The following is a 23,606-nucleotide window of genomic DNA, read 5'->3' as shown; positions in this document are numbered from 1 at the left end:
GTTCTTTGACACGCCACGAGAAGCTCGACGTACGCGCGCCTATCTTCTCAACCACCGCACAGGAAAGCAGTCGGGACTCGAACCTGTGACATCGCGCTCCGCCAGCTAAACGCCGAATAGCCACTTGACCAAGCGAGGAATAAAAGCATATGGCTTGTGGGGTAATTCCGTGAACTTAAGCGGAACCATGGGGTGTGGGTCACCGACCTGAGAAAGCACACCTTTGGGGTTCAGCGTCGACTTCCCTTTTCACAAGAGAGAGAGAGGGGCGACCGATAAGGTAATAGGGTGAATGGTCAGGACTAAACCCGGTTGACTACCTTACACACTGGGTGAGAGCGAAAGCGGCGAATAACGGAAATGCAGAGATGTTGCTGAACTTTAGGTGCCGGTCAACGAACCTGCAGGTGATCAGAATTTCATCCGGGGCCTTCAACTATGGCCTGCCTCGTAACGAGCTGTGCAATTTCAGAACGTTAAATCCGGCAACTTAATAAGAAAAAAGATAGGGCACTGGCCGGAGTTCAGCTATGCGCTGAAGCGGCAATGAAAAGTGTATAAATATTCGGGACTGCCTCGCACAAACTGTAAAATCGACTTACCTGCCAAAACGTTATCCATTGATCTTCCTTAATGACTAAAGTATAAATAACGCCGAGAGAAAAAGTTTCAACTGTGTATCCACCTCGACTGCACACTCGTTAATGTAAAAGAAAGAGAAAAGCGGAGAACAAGTGATGCAGCACCTTTCGAAGTGCTCTTTGGAGGTCAGCCGAGCCGCCCGTCAGCATACAGCAGCCATACGTACGTACATTTCAGTCGCTATATCGATCGCGGTTAACAGCGGAGCAGGCTTTCTTTCTTTCCTTCTTTCTTTCTTTCTTTCTTTCTTTCTTTTGAATGCACCCCTCTCTCCTCCCCCACTCCCCCCCCCCCCGGCGGGCTTGCGAGTCGATCGGTCCTTTCTCGGTGACGACATCTCGACGACGTCTGGACAACGAATCGGCCCATTGTTGGGTGTCTGCAGTGAATACGATATGAACCTCTGTCTCTTTTTTTTTTTCTGTTTTCTTTTCTTTGTTTTCTGGTTACAGAACGTGCGCGCCGACGGGCTTCTTAGCGATTCTGAAATGCCAACTCTTGTCTTTCACCTCCCTGTTTCAGGATTTCGTGCCTAGCGGTGTGGTCACACTTGTCTATAGACGAGAAACGAATCGAGGCAGTTGAAGGGGCTGGATAGTTAGCCACTTAAAACGCAACCCAACCGCCGCTCTGGAATATACAGAAATTGAGCAAAACCTATTTCTGCATCAAAGTCTTCCTTCTGGTGAGCGTTAGGTGAACAGAAGGCCGGCTGTGGAAAGGGGAAGGCAGTAGAGATAGTAAGATGCTTCTTTATTTTTTTTCTTATAACCAGCTGAGTATGACAGCTCCCCCCCCCCTCTTATATTCAACTGATTTCCCTTATTCATATACATGTGAAATGCAGAAATGCTATCACCAGACAACGGCTGGACCGGTATGAATGAAATTTGTTGCAATTTAGAAGGAAATTTAAGTTCTAGCAACTGCAAGAAGCAGAACTCTAATTTAGGACATCAAGTGTTTTACAAGAATTGCCAAAAATAGGTAATTGCGCGTGTTATCTCGATTTAACTGCGTACGGTCAGAAGATGCAGATATCTTGAGTGCAGAAGAACGAATCGGAGCTCAGTCTCGGTAAGCGTGCAGAGTGGTGCACTGTTAAAGGAAACAGCGAATTACTATTTCGTGACCGATTACACAGCTCAGTTTACGAAGGCGTATACCAAGCATATCTTTCCCTACCAAGTTCATGATGGACGTCCAAGTTGCATTGGTTTGAATGCTATATAAGTGGGCACACTCTACAAGAGCGTGGACCTTAACGTACACGTTGCCAGAGCGAACGAGCAGACGTGCAAGAGGAAGCGTCGTCTGCTTGGGTGGCGGTGAATCATCCCTTTCCAGAAGGAGTTCAAAGGAGAGCTACACCAATGCCGCGCGAACAGTACACGAACTGCAGAAGAAGCCGAGAAAAGGAAGCAGAAGACGACTCGGTCCAGCAGAAAGGGAGCCGTGTATGTACGTAGTTGGGGTGGGTAGGAGGCGTGTCTTGGCTCCTTTTGTCTCGGTCGGTCGTGACCTGGTTTGCTTTCGCGATGAGTGCGCGATCCACCGTACGACACGGCAAGGCCCGGCGGCTGCTGCTTGCTGCTGCGCTAAAAGCACCGAAGCCTCGCTTGCCGCGAGGCAGGCCTGCCGCGTGCTCCTTACAAACGGAACGATGATGACGATGACTTGCGCTTACTAGCGCCCCCTTGGCCGGGTGGAAGGAATCTCCCGCTTCCTTCGCTGAAATGCGTTTCTTTCCGCTCTCCGTGTCGTAAAATTCGTTCCGCCTGGCGCTAGCTCGCGCTCATTTGGCTGTTTTTTTCTTGTTTTGCTTGTATGCGCTATCGCGCGCGTTTGTTTGTTTGTTGGTTGGTGGGTGTATGTATGAGGCGCTGCCCAAGTGCGCATTGCCATATTCATACGCACTTATTCTTTTATCGACGTCGCGAGGTCATTACTGTGCAACTTTCTTACTTCAGGCGACTGTATAACGTACCGTATGCGTCCTGGCAGTTGCGAAAGGTGCATGGTATAAAGTCCCGCGTTTGCTGTACGACCTGAAGCCTCAGCGTATGCGGAGATCGGGATAAACGCACTTAACAAACAAGGTTTCGAAAGATTAGGTTACGTTATGTTTTAGCCCGTCAGTAAATGCATTGCGGTTTACGGACTACCGGTGACGTCGATGGCGGCGGCAGCGCTGCTAGTGCCATCATGTGACGCTTTCTGCAACCACAACCCCTAAGAACTGTTTTAGTGCTTCGGCACTGTTCTCGCAAAACAAAACATAAAGAAAATAAATCTAGTGTTAGGCGAATTATTGTTACTGCCAATGCATTTGCAACCGAGATATAGATAGATGGCAGTTGCACCTACTCTTACGTGTGCTCTAGTCGACGACGGTGTCACATGGTGGCGCCACCAACAACGCTGTGCCTTTTCTATGTGAGGTCCGAGCTGGGGATTTCAGAGGAACATATAGTCGAAAAACGATGAGGCATATATTTGTTGGCTGCAGCAGAAGTCTGGAGATGACTGAGCACATAGTTTCGGAGTGCCAATATATTCATCGAGCCAGGACCGTAGGACACGCCCACCTTCCAGGGGGGCTGGAACTCAAAGCTGATGGGAGTGTTAACTGGCTGGCGCACTAGATAAGCAAGATACGCTTAAAGTTATGATGGGAAGAAGTGCAGGTAAGAAATGGAGCTCGGTATGTTACAGGCCACCGCGTAAAATGCGTAGATAACTTTACAATATAGATATATAAGTTTTTATGAAGAGCAAGAATATTAAGTAGAGATGATCAAAATGCTCCACTACAATAGATTTATAGTAAAACTTGTTCAAGCAAGCTAGGCGGCTGTTTATCGCCGCTTTGTTTCGAAGGGGATGAGCGAGTGAGTAAAAACATTATTGATCGAAGGGGATGCGCCATTAGAAATACTCAATCATCATCCTCACCATGCAGGTACGTCTGCGTCTTCGGTATTCCGTGAACTTTAATGCGATTATGGACATGCTGAACACCTTTTCTAGCGAAACAGTGACATCAACGCGACACGGGAGCAGACGACTCAACACTGCTCGACTCAAGGTGGACAACAGGTAGCAGACGGCACGTAGCAGACGACTTATGGCAGGACGACACACAGCAGACGACACACAGCAGACGGCACACAGCAGAAGACACAAAAACTATACATCAAACGACACGTACGTAGCAGCCGACGTACTCGTTATCCACGTACGTCAATGGCCGCTGGAGGAAGACATACCCCTCTCGGGTGCCGTACGGATACTACGCGGTCTCGACAGGCGTTTGACAGAGGCGTATCCGGTGGTCTCGCTTGGCGCGCGTTTGCTGCATCTGTGGCTTCGGTGTTACAGCACGCGTATGTGTGCATTGCTTGCTCCAATGGAGCGAGGAAAGACTTGGTCGAGCGCGTCTTCTTCGGTTCCCCTGCTTTGGTTCCTTTGTTCTGGTTTGTTTGCAGGTGTGTGCGGCGTCGCAACCTTGGCGCGTGTCGTCTGCAAACCGCGTACGCAACCAGACGGACGTGCATCCGTACGCCGTTGTGCCTGATTGATTGATTGATCATTTCCTCGTTTCATGCGCTGTCTCGATTTCGTTTTCACCTAAACGAGTCTTCGTGCGCTGCAGATCCCAGCTCAGTTTTTAACCACGGGACGACCTTTTTGTACATTAGTAAGCTTTCGTAATTCCTACAATACTACCATATGACGCAAGCAGACACCATATACACCACGTGACCGTCGTCCCACACTTCACACACGCGGAAAAAAATGCATGTATATGACAATTCTAATTTTCTTTAATTATGTGGTTTTACGTGTCAAAACAACGATCTGATTATGAGGCACGGCGTAGTGTACGGGGACTCCGGAAATTTGGACCACCTGGTGTTCCTTGACGTGCACCCTAAATCTAAGTACACGGGTGCTTATATATATCCTCAAGGTCCTTCTCGTTTACTAGAAGTGGCCACGATGGTGGAATGTAGCGTGAAGGCCTATCGAAGCACGCGAGAAGAAGAGGCCAATGTATGTCCAACGTGGGGGATACGTGTGGCCGTACGTTGGAGAATATATATATATATATACACACACACACACATGAGTGACGGTGGTCTGCTCCAGCCCACCGTCCGCTTCTCTTCTATCCTCGAAGAGGCAGTACATATGTGTCGAGTATATATATATATATGTATATGTATATACATAGCTCCTCGGCAAACACTATGCAATCTGGTGAACGGGGTCGGTCGGAATCACGGATCCGGGACACAAAAGAGGTCTGACGTAGTGCTAACGCACTTCTCTCGCATTTACCGCTAAGTCGCCACCGATCCCATTTTGTAACAGAAATGTGAGTGAGTGAGTGAGGAAACTTTGTTGTGAACGCCTGCAGAACGGTTAGCCTTCCCCTGTTAGGGAGGCGTTACCGTGACGCGGCCATGACGTCTTCGCGGCGTGTGGCGCCTCTACTTCGGCCGCGGCCGCACTATTCCCTTTGGTCGACCGCGCCTGCCCCTCTGTTGGGGTGGCAGCCTCCCTCCGGTTTCGCTCGGTCGTTGCCTTTCGAGGGCCGCCGAGATCTGCTGGACGGCCTGGGTTTGGACATCTTGGTCATAGCATCTCGTTGCGGCCTCGAGCCGCGGCGGGATCGTTGTTATTGTTGCAGCTTCATGCGGATTCTTAGCACAGTCCCAAAGGATGTGAGCTGCAGTGGCTCTTTCCTTTCGGCACACACAACACAGATCACTTTCATAAACACTTGGACACACGTGCCTCATCAGCACCGGGGTGAATAATGACCCCGTTTGAAGTTGTCGATATAAAACCGCCTCCTTACGGGTCAAGCCCGGATGAGGTGGCGGCATAGTCCTTCGCTCTAGTCGGTACCATTTCACAATTTCGTTATAGGAAGTCATTTTGTCCTTGGTTTCCCACCACCACGACGGGTCGGCTGTAGTAGCAGCGGCACGGTAAAAATTTGTAAAATGTAAAAAATTTTGAAAAAAACAAGGAGGATAATGGAAGTGGACAGAGAAACAACTTGCTGCGGGTGGAAGTAGAACTCGGATCTTCCGCGTCGTAACTAATGATACCGAATAAACTGATTACGAACATCACCGTAGGTGGCGATAATATCGGTCGAACGTTTCTCCAACGTACGGCCATGCGTATCCCCCACGTTGGACATACATTGGCCTCTTCTTCTCGCGTGCTTCGATAGGCCTTCACGCTACATTCCACACCATCGTGGCCACTTCTAGTAAACGGGAAGGAGCTTGAGGATATATATATATATATATATATATATATATATATATATATATATATATATATATATATATATATGTATATATACACACACGCCGTATGTGCGATTTCCTTCCACCTTCCTACGCATGCGTCAGGCGTACCAGATGGCGCTGGTGTGCCGAGGCGTCCCGTTGTGCGCGCCGAGATTAACTGCACGGGGCGAGGCGGCACGCATTGCCTGTCTGGGTTTATCCCTTGGTTTCCTGTTTCTTTATTATTATTATTTACGATTTTCTTCCTCCGCGTAGGGCAACTTGTAATACGCCGGCTGTCTCCCGCGCGAGCCGGCTTCAATCTCGCTTTTCTGTCTCGATGTGCAGTCTCCATCAGAATTTTTTCTTTCTTTTTATCCTGTTTCGCGCGCTTGTTTCGACTGCTCGTCGACACGCGATCACCTCGCTGTACTAGTTGCGTGCAGCGCTGCTATAAGGCGCTTTCCCGTTCTCAGTTGCCCGCGGGACTATGCGGCTCCGCAAGAAAGCTTGAAAGTAACGTTCACTAAAAAAAAAAAAAAAAAAAGAAAGCAAATTCGGCAGCATGTTAACACTCCTGTAACACGTGAAGGTGAAAACCTGCTGCGCACTAGGTAACGCATAAACTCATACCGTCTGAGGGCTCGGACTGGTTGCAAGACGTATAAAGAAGCCGCAGTGTCAGGTATACGTGTGACACTTTAGGTCGACCTCCTCAATGACACTTGCAAATAAAAAAATTATGGGGTTTATCGTGCCAAAACCACTTTCTGATCATGAGGCACGCCGCAGTGGAGGACTCCGGAAATTTCGACCACCTGGGGATCTTTAAGGTGCACCTAAATCTAAAGTACCCACGGGTGTTTTCGCCCCCATCGGAATGCGGCCGCCGTGGCCGGGATTCGATCCCGCGGCCTCGTGCTCGGCAGCCTAACACCACAGCCGCTGAGCAACCACGGCGGGTCACACACTTGCAAGCACTTTATGTGCAAGCAACACTTGATGCACTTGCTTGTCGCCAGCAAGTGTTACGAATGTGTAACACGACCCGGACATAATTAAGGACAGATATGTGATTGTTGTACCTCGTGACTGTTTATTTGTGAAAGTACATTTTTTTATCGTTGCCCGGTGGTAAGCGATCCTCTAAACGACACACACACCGTCGCTGGAGCTCTGCGGTGTCTTCTCGACGTTCAGATACATAATCATGTCCTTATGGTCTGTAAAGTAGCAGGAGATGTACTGCAAGCTCTCTAACGGCATCCTGGTTGTGGGAACCACCAAGTCTATGCTCGTTCGCCTGTTTGTGGTGACACGCTTCTTGGGAGAAACGGGTTAAAAACACCGCGTTTAGTGTGAGCGTCCTGGTTGAGATCGCCAAACTAGCTAGGTGCGTGGGTCGATGTCTGATCACCTCCGTAGTCAGAAATACAACTTAACTTGAAGCCCATGCTTGACTTGATTTAAACGACGCCTGTCGTCAACGCGCCAAAGAAACGCAATGAGCGTCTTCGGCGCGTTCGCACCAGGCGTCATTTATATCAAGTCAAGCATGAGCTTCAAGTTAAGTTGCAAATCTCAATACGGAGGTGAGCGTAAGCGGAAGGTTGCTTGTCGGGAAGCGACTTGCCTTTGCTTCCGAGACGTTCGGAACGGCGATGGAACGCATTTGTGCGAGCGGAACTTCTATTTATTTCCCCCACTATAGACGCCGCGTTTCCGTGCACGTTGTATGCGTGATTCTAATGAATGTATGCACGGTATACGCTTCACTTTGCCGATGGCTTGTAGCCTCTGCATTGTGAGAGCGATGAGCCTTGCATCTTTTAATTGCTTCCTTAGGGGGAGGAGGGGAGGGGGGAGGTATGAGCCATTTATGATGACGGTTTTTGTGCCATTGGAGGGAACGACGCGTTTTTTGGGTATACGGGCTCGTGCACTGCAGCTTCAAGCCGCGCACGTAGCGCCCTCTGTCGCGGGTGACGGCGATTATAGGTTGGGGGTGAATGCGAAGTGGACGCGTTGACAACGTAGGAGAGCATGGCGCCTCGTCGCGTGGTTGTGAAAACCGGGTCCAGGAAAGACAATTCGCCGTATTGCTGCGTTTATGGCTGTCACAACAGCTACAGGAACACTGCTGGAAAATTGCCGCCGATCAAATAAATTAATAAATTCACCAAGATTTACTCCTTCAAATTGAATGCGAAAACACCCGTGTGCTTAGATTTAGGTGCACGTTAAGGAACCCCAGGTGGTCGAAATTTCCGGAGTCCTCCACTACGGCGTGCCTCATAATCAGAAAGTGGTTTTGGCGCGTAAGACCCCATATTTTTTTTTTTTTTCAAATTGAAACTGGCGTGAAAAGGTTCACCTTCACTGTTGTATTATATGCATTTGCAGGTAATGCAGATCAGCATTAGTCGTTTTACCAGCATTTATCATGTAGGGAACCATTGCATGTGACCTCAGGTGTGCATTGCAAGGAGTACTTAATTGTGAGAGCTAGGCCCATCATTCTTCTTCTGTACAGATTTTATAGGAACTGTGTTGTTTGAGGATTTTCACCTTGGTATTAACAATGCAACAAGCTGTACCCTTGGGCAGAAATGCAGAAGACCTGTGTATGTGAATTTAATGCACATTAGAATACCCAGGCAGTGAAAATTAATGCGAAACCCTCTACCATGGTGTCTCATAGCTCAAACAGAGCTTCAATAACCATGCTTTAGAGTTGAAAAGTTAAAAAAAGCAGCTGCAACATGCTCATCTATGTTGTGTGTAAAATAACAAAATTTGACTTGAGATTGTGCACATGGTGCTGTGTAAAGTACTTTTAATGAGGTTCCTTTTGATATGATTTGGCTAAAGTGGAACTTAGTGAATGTAAGCTGCATAATTTGCACTCTGTTGTAATAACACCAAGCTTGTTTCACATTTATTGTCTTTGCACTCACGCTTGCATACAAAGCACAAGAATATTTAATGGAAAGGAAGAAAAAAGTCAACAACAGGTTTGTGGCCTGTAGGCAACACTAGGCAGATCACTAGCAAACTACCAATGGCCTTGTGTGGAACTCGTACAGATATTTCTTAGTGAAATATTTAGCACGCACAATTGGCAAGGGCACAGTGAAATGGAGACACACGAGCGCTTACTCACAACTGTATGATTTTCGGAAAGACACAGAACATAAATACCCCAGCTATCAGCACTGATCATGTGCAACAAGACAACTGTTCACTCACTAGGCTCATTCCTGAAGCAGAGACAAAAGCACGTGTATGTAAAAAAGCTTTGTAAAAAAATTTTTTTTTGTGGAATATACATGCACATAAATATGAGCACTTGTCTCTAATGAAGCATATGATGAGGTTTGTGCACGTCTACTTGCCGAGCTACACTTTTAGCGGAGAGCAGAGTGATAACACTGAGCGAGGCACTTCAAAAAATATGTGAAGTAGAAATATTCCATCTTAGGAATATATTCAGCGACGAAGCCGTCATCATGGTTAACGTGAACTATCACACTCTGGTTGCTCGACTAAACAAAAGAGAAAGCATGGTTGAGCATTAATAGGTACAACATGAGCTGCACCTGTGTGAAATACGGATGAGTGCTCTTTAGAATAAGTTGCCCATTAACATAATGGATGTAAGGGACGAAGCTAATTCCATTCACGGGATCAATAAGTGGGTTGTCCCGTAGTGAAAATGGACACTTGATCTCGACTAAATGAATCGAGTCGCCGAAATCTATGATGCCATCTGGGCTGCAGCACAACCACGGTTGCTTCTCTGATATGACAAGTCCAATCTGCAACAAAACATATTATATGGTTTCCACGCATTGATGGAAATTATACAGATTTGATACCTTCTGTATGCGAAGCCCCATAAGAACCTCGAGTTCCTCTCTTGCTGTTTTTTCGCTGTTCTTTCCTGCATGCAGAAAATGCTCATAATTGCCTGCACTACAATAAAAAGGCTGCTGATTAGATGCTTCAATTTAGCAGACACTGGTGCAGAGTACAATTTGCTATCTTTTGCACGAGTGCATGTTCTGCACATACTGAGAGAGATTTAAAGAAGAAATGGCAGGAAGGCTAATCATGGTGCCCATACAGCTTATTTTATTTCTTACTATATGAAGTTGCAGCTGTAGAAAAATATTTCGGTGCAGCTAGTGCTTCGGCCAGATGATCAAAATTACTTCTCCTCGTCTTCACCTTGTGGGAACTGAAACTTGTTAGGCGGATGCGGCGCTCTTTGTGCCATCTGGAAGAAAACATGTCTCAGTTAAAACAAGTCACATGTATTTAAAATTAGAAGTGTATGTTAATAAAAAATTATCAAACCTTCCCACGGCAGCCTGGCCCTTGGTGATTTCGGCAATCTCTAATATTTTGTCAATGTTTTTTTTTGACGAATTGTTTGTAGAAATTTTTTTCAGGGATAGACATCTTTGAGACCATGTTTTCAGTTTTCAGAATAAAAGGAGAGGTCGAAGTGGCCCTTAGCGCACTGAGTATGCTGCCCTCATCATCTAGTATTTTTTTTAGAAACTCTCGGTCGAAGCTGTCGTCTGCGTCTGCTAGATATGCCGTCGCCGACACCTGGATCATGTCTCCGCGCTCCTCATCTTTAATGGCACAATTTACACCTGCAAACTGCGAGAAAAGAGCTGCAGGGCTCACCATCTGCAGAATCGGTTTCCGCGAATGTCGACCTGCAAAATATATGGATCAATCAGCGGCAAAGTCGCATCACACACACAAAGTAAAAAACGAACTTCTCGTACGGGAAAAAGAGTTTCTTGATTGATTTCATGCGCATGGAACATCCGTGCACGATGTATATTCGTATTAATTTACGAATATCGCCACGGCCGCGGCGCGCGTGCGCCAGCCTCCGCAGCCAGCTTTGCATGTACAGCTTGCGTGCAAGATATTTCTGCAATTTTCTGACAACTAAAAAAGAAAAAGAAACGAAGCGGTTAGCGATATTGAGGCACTTCTTTTTCATTTTTTTTTTTTTTTGAGGAAAGGATTGGCTCACCTCTAGACGCACATCGTAGTCTACGCTTTTCGCCTGGGCGACACATTTGCCGACGATGTCCGGCGGGCCTCCTGCGTTCACCGATTCTTCTCTTACTGCGTAAACGTGCCTGCTATAGTACAACTTCGCACCCATGCGTAAGCAGCTCTTCTTGCAGTAGCGATCAATATTTTCTATTTTTCGAAAACCGCAAAACAACACACGCCGATCACTCGTCAACGCCATCTCCACACAACGCACAGCGCGCGGCGCGGCCGTAAACAGCAGTTTCCCCAACCTGAAATCTCCGCGGATGGGCGCATGTGGCGCTGCATGTACCGGTACAGTGGCGCCGCGTAACCAGATCTCGAGGCCTATACGGGCCTTTGCAGTGAGCCACCTAAGGCTTTCGCCTTAAAAACAAAGAAACAGGAAAAGGACACGGTGCCGGTTTAGTGGTACATGCGAGAGCAATGCGTCAGCATGACGTCGCACTTCTGAATCAATGATTTAAACCGCCTTCGCCATATTGCAAAGCGCACGCACACACGCACGCACGCACTGTTAGATATGGGGCTGTTTCCTGAGCCTACTTCAAATTCCCCAGACCACTTCGAATCGCGCCACTTCTAAGTAAGGGATGCAGAAACACGGATGACACATTCCAGAGGATCGCTCGAGCCAACAAGTTCACGTGCCAACAAGTTCGTACGCCGCGGTAGCTATTCAATGCTTGAGTTTTCCAGAAAACGAAGGGATCGCCCGGCATTGTTGCAAGGAAAGTGGGTCCCGAAACAAGACGGCTGTGATGTACCAGGAAGGCCTGGCAGCGTCGCACCGGTCGCCTTTGAAGAAGGCATTTGCCACCACAGCGGGGCCGTACCACCGGGAGCAGGTGAGCCCTCGGACAATGGAGCCCAATAATCCCCCCCTTCGCCGCCTTTGAAGAGAGCATTGCACCACAGCAAGGCAAGACCGCGGGGAGCAGCCGGGTGTGACCTCACCGCACGGGTGCCTACCATTGGCCGAAGGTGGCGTCATCGGAGCGGACTCTCCCATTGGCCGAACTTGACGCGACTTCCAGTCCTCGAAGGGTTTAAAAGAAGCATTCCAGAGAGACCAGAGCATTCCCTGATTCAGCTCTCTCGAACTTCTTGCCGCGGGCCGCAGCGTCCGAGTTGCTGCCGGCCCGGAATGACTGTACAACTGTTACTTGTCTCTCACCTCTCTGTATATAATGTAAAATAAATCCCCCAAGTTTTGTTTTCATCCCGAAGTCCGTCCTCCAACCCCTACAGCACGCACACACACACACACACACACGCGCACACACACGCGCACACACACGCACACACACACGCACACACACGCACGCGCACACACACACATATGCGAGAAGAAAGGGGGTTAACTGAGGGGCCCGATTTTTATTAGTCATATCATAAGAAGGCAACAAACACTGACAACAAGGACAACATAGGGGAAATTACTTGTGCTTAATAAGTGAAATAAAGAAACGGTAATTTAATGGAAGTGAAAGCGGATGAAAAAACTACTTGCCGCAGGTGGGGAACGATGCGAAGGTAGTGGGATCGTGCCGTACCTGCAGCAAGTAGTTATTTCATTCGCTTTCGTTTCCATTAAATTATCGTTTCTTTATTTCATTTGCTATGTTGTCCTTGGTGTCAGTGTTTGTTAGCTGCTTATATATATATAGTCCCAGTTCAGCGGTCCGCCTGCAGTCCGGTGCCTTATGCAACGCTGCACGGATTTCGATGGTGCGTGAGCGTACGCGTGTGGGGTGGGCGAGGGATGGCGGGGGAAAAGGGTGAGGGCGTTGCTCATGGCGAGGGCGGGGACCTCGTTTTTCTCTCCGGCACCTGTCGTCGTCGCCGACGCCGCCGTCAGCGTTGTGATATGCGCACGTCGTGCAGTTGACGAGGAGACCCGTTTTCGGTTTTCTCCGTTCCGTCTTGTCTGTTTCGGCTCGCGCTTCGTTTCGTTCGTTCTTTCTTTTTTTTTTGTTTACCTTCTATCTTGCGCGCACTGCTTTCCGTATATTTACCTGCCCGTCAGCGCGCGTATACTTCAAGCCTTAGGGCGCTATTCGTCTTATAGCTCATAGAGAGAGAGAGAGAGAGAGAGAGAGAGAGAGAGAGAGGGAGAGCGATAGATAGATTGATAGAGAGAGAGAGAGAGAGAGGGAGAGCGATAGATAGATTGATAGAGAGAGAGAGAGAGAGAGGGAGAGCGATAGATAGATAGATAGATAGATAGATAGGTAGAGAGAGAGAGAGAGAGAGAGATAGGTAGAGAGAGAGAGAGATAGGTAGAGAGAGAGAGAGATAGAGAGAGAGGCAGTGAGTGGGGCAGTCGGGGAATATCGTCGGTGGGAACAGCTCGGCCTCGTGGTCTTCGAGGTACAGTCGCTGTCGCTTTTTCATTCTCGCTTTTCGGCGTTGTCTCCCTGCGGTGTGAGATGTTCGCTTTGATTGTTTTTGTTTCTTTCGTTTCCGCCCGCTCGGCTCTGATTGATCTCCCCGGCCGGGCCCTATACGATCCGTCTGCGCGAGCTGCCACTGGCATCCACAAGCGCGTTTGCCCCCCACGGGCGATTTATGTACGCAGACCGCCATGGATAAGAACGACACGTGTACGTTCTGCGACGACGAGCGTCACGTGACGACTGCGTGTTCAGCGGGGTATAACGTGGCTATATAGCGTCCAAGCGCTGGAGTATACCCGGGCTGAATATCCTGTCTGTATAACGCGGAGGGAGAAAAGAGGAAAATGTAAATGACGCATGTTTCTTATATTATGTTAGTGGCGTGTATATTGGTTGATCTGGTTCCGCGCTGGTTTATTCCAACGTACCAAAGCCAGACCCTGGCACCTAGAAACTATGCAGTGAAGTGCATCCTACAAACGTGCACCGAAGCTTCACTAGAGTGCCGCTTTTTGCATACTACAGCCCTTGTCGAAATTCGGCCGCATATAAGTGGCCTACGATCGCACTCGCTGTCTTGTGCTCTGCAGTGCTGAGTCACGGCCGCTCAGTCGACACTGACAGTGACTGGGTGCATTGTATCGGTGAGTGAGTGAGTGAGTGAACGAGCGGGTGACTTAGTGCTTGCATCGACGTGTGTGCGTGTGTACGCGTGAGCGTGTGTGTTTGTGAGTGAGTGCTTGAGAGAGTGCGTGATTCGCTGAACTGACGAGCGAGTACGTGAGCATTTGAGTGATTTAGTGTTTATTAAGCGAGTGGATGAGTGAGCGAATAAGTCAACAAGCGAGTCCGGGAGCGAGTGAGTGGATAGGTGAGTGTGCGAGTCTGAAAAACAACTGGCAAGCTGAATGAAGAGGTCTGGTTTTCGGTTCTCCCCCTTCACTCGGAGTAGTCCCGGTATAACTCGGCGCTGCAGTTCCTGAAATTTTGTTTTGTCACGCATTGCCTCCTTTTAAGCTATTCTTTTCCCCGTCGCAACCTTGTCCACGTGCGTACAGCTTCGCAGACAAACGGGGAAGTTCCATGCACTGTAAGGAAACCGAAATCTCCTGCCTGTGCGGAAAGCTGGGCATACACAGGGGCAGTTCGATTCTTCCTCCTTCCTTTCGCTCTTTTTGTCTCAACCCTGCTTCACTTGTGCACATTTCCTTGTTTCGATCGTCTTTCACTTTTTGTTTCTTTCTCTCTTTCTCTCTCTCGAGGTGTGTGAACACCCCCCCCCCCTTTTTTTTTCTCGCTGGATACGCGCTCAACGTACGTATCCAGCGAGAGAGAAAAAAAAGTTCCATGAAAGTAAAGAAGGCGAACGTTCACAGATACAGCTTTCGCTATACCGTGCTCGATATTATACGTCACAGCCGCACACTCTCACACATACACGCCTGACTCTCAACGTTGGAGGAAATTAACGGACTTGTGCACTTTATGATCTCTCACCTCGCCTCAAAAATTGTTCTGTATCTGTGAAACCAGGCCCCCCTCCTCGGTTTTCGGCTTTCTTTTTCAGCGCCACTTCGTGCCAATCCGTCCGCAGTCTTTTCTCTGTGCGTGTGACTCTCTTCCTCCGACGTTTTTCTTTTCAGTCCGGTCTCCGCTTTCTTTTTGTTTCTCACTGTTCTTTTCTTTTTTTTTTAGGTCTTGCTTGCCCATCTTCGCCATGCCAGTCTCGTCTCGTCATCTCCAAATCTTCCCCGATCTCGTTTAGTTTTCTGTCTTCCTTTATACCACCTTCTCCTATTCGTCGTTGTTGCCGTTTCCAAGATTAATCGCGTGGACCAATGTGGGTAGCCCCTCGGAGAGCGTGTTGCCTTGCCCTTTCACATCACATTCGCATCGCATTCGTCCGCATCAGCCGCTCTAACGGTTGCAGCTTGTGCGATAATGTTATCTGTTCTTGGTGCGAAACTGCGAGCTAATTCAGCCGTGATCTCTTAAACGCAACAAATTTATTTCGGACCGGGGCTAGAGCGGTGTCAGGAGACCATTTGCACACTTCACCTGTTTTTGAATACGGAAATCAGAGCTGACTACGAGGTAGCACTAGTGCACTAGTAGCACTAGTGCAATATTGCCGCGCGACTGGCCGCTTCGAGGCACTCCGCGTGCATTCGCGGGCTTCTTTCACGCTCGGAAAAAACACTTTTGTGTGGCACGTATTGAGCAACAGAAAGCTGTATCGGGAGTTTTTCACGTTGCTCTACAGTTTTCTCATTTACACTTTTAATCTAATTATAGTATTTGAGAAGTTGATTAATTGATTAAGGCTAATTAATTAATTAGGCGGAATGCAAACAAAATATACTCTGAGCATCTCCTAGCGACGGCAAACGACATTGTCTTGGTTCTGTTCAGCTACGTGGCATTTGCATATTCTTAAATCTTGGTGCATTATAGTTGGGACACCCTTTATCTATATAGCTCGTGTTCGTCAACCTGCACCTGAAGCGGCGATTGATGAGCACTAGAACGCACTATCGGCATAGATTCAAACGCTAACCATTCCGAAACTATGCTACAGTTTGTCTTTCCGCTTCTAAGTTCGCCCGCATTTGTAACCCTGCAATCAGTTCAGGCTCCAGAACGTACGCTTCCATATCCGTGTTGATGATACAGGCTGCAGGGTGATTAGACGTTGCAGTCCCATCTAGTGAGGCGAAACAGTCGTTCTCTGGCCTGTTATGTATCCGGCTCGCGCTTCAATTTGCATTGACGGTAATTCAACCGTGAGCGAGGGGTTCCGCGGTACAAAGCCGATTTTAACCTCTTCCAGTGAATGTAACTTGAAATTGAGGGCCGCACTCCACATTTTTGAATCGCGAACTTCCCAATGCAGTATGCTCGTCCACTTCCAGCTTACGCATGTTGTAGTTACGATGAAATTCAGCGTTTCTTTCGGCGACCCCGTGGTCCGTATACGTTTGCCCACGGGTGGTGTACACATCATCGACACCTTGGGGTATAACGGGGAGACCCAGAATTCGCCGTCACAAATCGTTTAATTCAGTAGCACTGGAATGCGAAAAAAAAAAGAAACCTTGATGTATGTCTTCTTTCTTCCTTTTTTTCCCTTCTTTTTGTTCTATGTCTCGTTGCTTCGTCCTTCTCACGACGGTCATCACCTCTTGGACTGATTGACAGCAACCCTGCCTCCTCCTCCTCCTCCTCCTCCTCCTCCTCCCCCCCTTGAACTATACCTGTGCGCGTGCTCATGCAATTCTGTCGACAACAGGAAAGCCCTTCTGACTCGTGCATTGACCGCTGCTCAGTTTATACGTACACATATACTATGCAGTATACCTGCCAGGCGCGGCGGGTGAAGGGCATAGATGGCTTGTGTGCGTACGCACCTGGCGAGAGAGAGAGAGAGAGAGCATACATATATACGGCCTCCGCCGCTTCTTGGCCTAGTTTCTCCGCTAACGCGCGCGCGGGTCCCCTTTTTTGTTTTCGGACGCGATCGTCTAAGCGCATGGGCTCGGCCGCGATTATCGTCCGATTAAGACGATATAAATAAAGTTCTTGGCGCCTGTATAGGAGGTGTGACGTCGCTTAATTTCTTCCCGCTTTGTTGTGGGGACAAAAAAAAGAAAAAGAATCGAGTCGCTCGTACCCTCTCTCCTTTTTCTCGCTTGAACGATTTCAAGGGAAGCGAAATAATAAATCAGTTTGGTCGCTCGTTCGGATTTGTATACGGCGCGTACATAATGGAATGATCTTGTTTAAGAATACAACAGATGATGATGATAATACCTTATTTAATGGCACAGACCTACTGCGGGGGATAGGCAGTACGTGAGCGGTTGCCTTCGTCTGCTTTTTTTGTTTTTTGTCTTTGTCCCAAGTCGCGCGCTGTTAGAGACGTTGGACCGTGCAGAGTCACAGTATACAGTCCCATATTTGACGTCACCGATATATAGTAACTACTGAAGGTGCTGGAAGTACTACTATAACTGCTAAATTAAATTAAAATTCAGTTATAGGGTACTACGTAGCAAAAAACCACGATTTGAATAATGGGGCGCACGCCGTAGTCGGTGACTCTGAACGAATTTTGACCACGCGCGGTTCTTTTAACGTGCGCACAGTGCACGGTATACGCGAGCGTTAACTCCACTTCGCTCCGATCTGAATGCGGTCAGGGATCGAACCCACGGCCTCGTGCTTAGCGGCGCAACGCCATAGCACCCGAGCTGCCGCGGCGGGCACTACATCTACTACTACTACTACTACTACTACTACTACTACTACTACTACTACTACTACTTCTATAGTGGTGTACCCAGCACTTATTTCTTGTTTTAGAGGATACGGACATTAGAAAGAACTGAAGGTTAGGCGAGCCGTAACCAGTGCATTAGGGTACTTCACGCGCTTTCCGGAGGCTTGATATCTACGTTTGTATCTGTTTCTATCTACACATGTTTGTATCTAACTGTTTTCCTGTCAAATAGAATCCGCCCGTGTCGTCCATAGTCCGTGTGTTTCGGTTTACCGCAAAAGAAAAAAAAAGCGACAAGTCGAGGCCAATATCGTACCGTTCTCCAACGTTGGGTATACAAGTGTGGCCATGTGTTGGATTTACGGCGGGCTCTTTCTCTAGCCGCTGGTAAAGAGACAAGGCGGTTCGTTTACTGGCGTTGTACATACCCCCTTCCGCGACCTCTCTTTCGCGGCCTTTCACTCCTCGTACGCCATGACGCATCGCAGAACTTTCGGTATGAGACGTCGTCGTTTATGCGTTTTTTTTTTCTTTTCAAAGGAAATTGTTGCGCCCCCTTAATTGCCTCTCTCGTCTCCTCCAATTCTTTCTTTTTTTTTTTTTGCCTTCGCACCGTCGTATCCCTCCGTGTGCTGCGCAACGATGTTCTCGACTCCACCCGTTGCTTCCTACCCCATAATTATTTAATCGAGTGTTACTATCTTAATTTCATATTGTTGTCATCCCTTTTGATGTTGTAATAGTTATGTCTCCATATCTGTCTCTCTGAGTTGTTAAATTTTCTTTTTCTTTTTGCTTGTCGAGTTTGTTGCAATACCTCTATTCTTCCTTTGTTTTGCTAATGTTCGCTGTCTGCCAGGCGCTGCCACTCAAGCCCTTGTGAGGCTTTGGTAGGCCTGATTTTTGTGTATGAAAATTGATACGAATAAAAGTACTATCTATCTATCTATCTATCTATCTACCCAAAGTCACTCTGCCGCCACGTGTGTCTCCCCCAAACTCCAGCGACCTGTGAAGTTCAACCGGGGCGGTGTCTCTTCCGAGACGGTCGCTTAGCCCTTGTCTCGGAGGCGGGGCAGTCGGTTCCGCCGCCGGGGGCAGACAATGGCGGCCCGCCTAGAGCGCCACGCCGCGCGGCGACAGAAAACAAAAGCGGCATGATGTACGTGCGTAATGCGTGATTGCACCGCACCTCCCCTCTTGACGTCCTCTCTCGATGACCCGAGTTCGACGCTCGGCAGTCGAGGTTCATAATTCTGAAGAATCACATGAAAGAGACACTGAGAGAAATAAACACGCACCACGGCGAGAGAAAACAAAAGCGGCGTGACGTACGCGCGTAATGCGTGATTGCCCCCCCCCCTTCTTGACGTCCTCTCTCGATGACCCGAGTTCGATGCCCTGCAGGCGACGTTCACCATTCTGAAGAATCACATGAAAGATATACACTGCAAGAAATAAACACGCACTGCGGCGAGAGAAAACAAAAGCGGCATGACGTACGCGCATAATGCTTGATTGCCCCCCCCCCCTTTCTTGACGTCCCCTCTCGATGACCCGAGCTCGATGCTCGGCAGGTGAGGTTCACCTTTCTGAAGAATCATATATCAAACAGACAAATGAAATAAACAAACGCGGACAGTGCATCAAGTGACCACACAACATGCATCAAGTTATGCACACAGTGCGTGAAATGAAAGTGCGCAAAGTACACGAGGCGGTACGCGCAGTCCACGTTACGGACGCACAACGCGGCGCAAGGCACGTCACAACGCGTGGCATAACAAATTTTAAAACGCGTGTCTCGTTGAGACCAATGACTCTCAACTTTGTGTTGTAAAGAGTGATATTAGACCAGATTCTAAGGAAACTCTGCTGAACGAGATCCTCTAGCCTCGAATGCTGAGTATCGTGGTGGGTCTTCTGTGTGGTGTCTCTCTGGCATTCACTGTGCGTTATAATTTCGTTTCTCATCATTATCGTCTGTGGTATGGCACGATAAGCGTATCGCCAGGCTGACCTAACCTCTCCGGGATTAATCAAAGAGCCACCCTTTTCTCTCATTGTAGACGCCAATACCTCCCCTCCCACCCCCGTATTCTAGAACGTTCCTTTAATGAACGCACCACCTCGACCCGGAAGAAGTGGCTGGCAACGTCGCCCCGCGACAGAAGTGGTCGCTGCACTTTCGCGGCAATTTTTGAGAATCGTAGTGTCTTCTTCAGCCGTGGGGCGGCGTTGAACTCAACTGCAGGCGCAAGTTGGAATCGGCTAGCGCAGGACGGGCGATTGGACATCGCTGGTAGATGCCTTCGTCCTGCGGTGGACAGGAAAACATGTCGATGAAGATGATCACCGCCACTGCTACTACCTGCTGCTATTACTATTACCCACTACTACTGCTGCTACCACTGGAAAAAATCTTGTAAAATCCATGCCGTCACACTGATGCACGGTCGCTAAAGTTTCTGCGTGGAATTCAAATTATGGAACTTTGACTTTCGTTTACTTTTCTAATCGTCACCATACAATAGCACGAAATTAACGAAAATAACATTTTAAAAGAACGAAAATGCTCTAACAATCCATGGTGATTGAGGGTTTCTCTTTAGTGTCTCTTGAATACCTTAAAAAGTTTTCACACTGAAGGGTTTTCGCTATGCACACGTGCTATCGGTGCGCTTTATTGCATATACTGTATGTGCCTAACTGACTGCGTTCGTGCTGTTATTTGGTCATCAATTACTCTTGCCTTTCGGGAGGAGAGCAAGCATTTGTGCTGCGTATACTGTTATACAGTACAGGGAGCATAATTGTTGCCGATGTTCGAGACGGATGGCCCCTTCATGATCGCGCATGTTCTTCCCCTCGACGGAATCAGCAGGGTCGGCGCAACGTAGGTGGTGGCTTGGCGGACTGGGATCTCTCTCTGCCTATCTTTCCCTCCCGGCCATTCATGCAGAGTCGGGGTCAGTATTGCAAGCGGAACCCGGCCTGCAACGGGTGCCTGCGCGCCGTGGCCTGTTTGACCTCGCCGGAGACACGCGCGCGCGTGTAACTCCATGGGAACCATTCGATGCAGATGAGCTGCCCCCTCCTGTACAAGCTTGTTTTTCCTTTCACTCTGCAAGCACGAGCAGAAACCGCCTCCTCTATACTTCTTCGTCTGAACGCACTCGATCTGCTGGTCGCGCACAGTGTGGTCTGCGCGGCGCAGCTGCTGCTGGTCGCTTCGGTTGAACGCGTCGTCTGCTACTGGTAGAAATAAAAGCACGCGGATGACGCCGTCTGTCGTGAGACCGGACGGTTACGCCCTGTCAGGGTGGAGGAGATCACGTGGCGTGCGCGCGCCGTCTGCTACTGGCAGAAATAAACGCACGCAGATGACGTCGTCTGTCGTGAGACCGGACGTTACGCCCTGTCAGGGTGGAGGAGATCACGTGGCGTGCGCGCGCCGTCTGCTACTGGCAGAAAAAAAAGGCATACGTCACCGTTACACTGTAGCACCGTTATCGCAAGACCGCACATTATAACGTGCTGTCAGGGCAGGGAAAATCACGTGGTACGTGCGCGTTGTCTGCTGTGTACTGGCAGAAATAAGAAGCGGACGACAGACCGGACGTCGCCGCAGTCAGGCGGTTGCTTTTCTGGGTACTCAAATCCCGTCGTGTTGGCGTTTTGAGCGTATCGGAGGTGGTGTAGCCGCCCTGCAAGCGAATAAGAGATGACGAATTTGACGATATAGCAAAACTCGATAGGGTCCAGAATAGTAGCATCCAGGGAGAATGAGATCACGTAGTTGCTGAATGCACACCCGCAATATTGTTGCGCTGCTAAGCTCGAGGTTGCCTGTTCGATCCGGACCATAACTGCCTCATTTCGATGAGGGCTCCGCAACCCCACGTGGTCAAAACCAATTCTTAGTCCTCCACTAATCAGACCACGTGGTTTTGACCCACGTGGTCAAAACCAATTCTTAGTCCTCCAATCAGAACGCGGTTCTGGTGCGTAAGACACCAGATGAATTTTTTTTCTTATTACAATGATAATGCAGAGTTTCTATGGCGCTATGTAGTGTGCATGGGGGGTTTCTTCAAGGGCGAAGTTACACGGATTCACTTAAGCTTCGTCTTTGTGACTTCGAGCAACTATGTTCATGTGGATTGCGATATAAATATGCTAGAAACGTATTTTCACCGCTGAAAATAGCTGTGTGGCGCTAGCACACACGGCAATTGAACTACAAAGAAAAGAAGCTATACGATGCGCTCTCTCACCGGACCTACGTCAGTTCGTAAACAAATCCTCAACGACCGCTGCGCCAGTTTTCCCTTTAGTAGTGTTATGAAATTCAACGCAAAGACGTGGAACTAGCCTGCTTGTTTCGTTTCTGCACCCCCTCTCCTTTGGTCGGACCTTTGCCGATGCTGCCAACTTCTGGTGCCAATTGTACTTCTGCTGCGTATCGTCTGCTTCCGGTACAGAGATACAGACGAAGCCGTTGCAGACCGGAAATTACGAAAACCAGGGTGTAACTTCATGTGAGGCCTGTGTTCCCTATCACGCCTCTAAGGGCGCCGAAACCAATCTGCTTTCCGCTCGTGCCTTCCAACGTGTCGCCTTGCATACAACAGTTCCCGCGCGGTGTAGTTCGCGCTCGTCTGCTGCTGCCGCGGAGAAGCAGACGATGCAGTTCGTGACCGGAAGCTGTGTAGAAAGGGCTGGACAAGGTCACGTGGGTCCCGAACTTCCGATTATGTCTGGGGCAGATGTGTTTCCACGTGGTGTGCTTTTGCTTGCTTGTTCATTCGCCACGATAAAAGCCGGAAGCCTCCTGCGATGGGATGCGTGTACCTATATGTAGTGTTGAACACCGCTGAAGCGAATTACTCTAAAGAGCGTAGAGACAATAGTAAAACAATACATTGAGGATAGTCTATGTGGTGCACCAAGTGTCTTTCTTTAGGTTCCATATCTTAGAAAGCAGTGATCACGACTGGAAATAAAGCGCCAAGTAATTAGCTTGCATACGCGATGGTGTCATCTCGGAGGACTGAAAGAAAATTTAGAATGAAAGCTGAGCGCTATTTTTGACGACGATATGACGAGACCGCCTCGCAGCAAGTATTCTGAACACTGCCAGTGCTGGACGCCGCTACCCACTGCGTATAATTAAACCCCGTTAGCTTATTACTCGAGCGGTTGTCCCACGTGACGCCTTTTTGAATGCACTACATATAGTCGCCCTGCCTCTCTGCCTTCATTCCCCAATATACCATATATACTTGACCGAGTGAATCCGGAACGTATGGGTGAAAGCATTAAAAAAAAAAAAAAACTTGCAAATGCATTCGAATGGTCACATCTGCGACCCTCTTTGTGATATACTGACACGTGTGCTCGTTTATCTTTCTAGGGTGACAGCTTTTCACCGGCCAACAAAGGTTAAACGTTATCCCTCAGCACAAGACGCGCCTGCATGTATCGGAAGTTTCTCGAATGTTCTCGATTGTTCTATCCGTTGTCTGGTTGTCGCCAAGCCATGAGTAATCTGTGTGCACGACGCGAATTGTGTAGTACTTCCTGGGGGGCATGCCCGGTCACCAGCGATTGCGCTGGAACCTCCGACGAGTCCTGTATGAAAGCCGGCGTGCTTGACCCGTAGGTGACATTTCCACGATCGCAGACTGTGCTCGCCGCTATCGTTGAGCTTTGAGTATACCACTTGTTTTGCTGGACGCAGGTTCGTCCATAAAAAAGTTAACATTTTGAAGTCACGCTTTTGAGAGTGTTATTCTACGCCGTCACGACAGCGTGACAGTACGCGTTCGTGCGGCGACGTCTTCTCTCTTCTGTCCGTTTTCCAGTGGCTCGCAGGAGTGACAGAAC

The 23,606-nt window shown here is 48.6% G+C and overlaps 2 protein-coding genes across 2 annotated transcripts in view; one reads left to right on the top strand and one right to left on the bottom strand.

The window, feature by feature from the left end:
• LOC126528972 (solute carrier family 35 member E3-like) overlaps positions 1-1,532 on the bottom strand; it is a 50,164-nt gene extending 48,632 nt beyond the window's left edge. The window contains exon 1 of the mRNA XM_050176569.3: positions 603-1,532. The gene's annotated coding sequence lies outside the window, so the exon portion shown is untranslated. The remainder of the gene's footprint in view (positions 1-602) is intronic.
• Sans (SAM_USH1G_HARP domain-containing protein Sans) overlaps positions 1-23,606 on the top strand; it is a 129,562-nt gene that overhangs the window by 89,287 nt on the left and 16,669 nt on the right. The window lies entirely within an intron of this gene.

This window comes from Dermacentor andersoni, chromosome 8, assembly GCF_023375885.2.
Source record: "Dermacentor andersoni chromosome 8, qqDerAnde1_hic_scaffold, whole genome shotgun sequence".
Classification (NCBI taxonomy): Eukaryota; Metazoa; Arthropoda; class Arachnida; order Ixodida; family Ixodidae; genus Dermacentor; species Dermacentor andersoni.
Note: the sequence above shows the minus strand (reverse complement) of the source record. Positions and strands in the feature narration are given on the sequence as shown.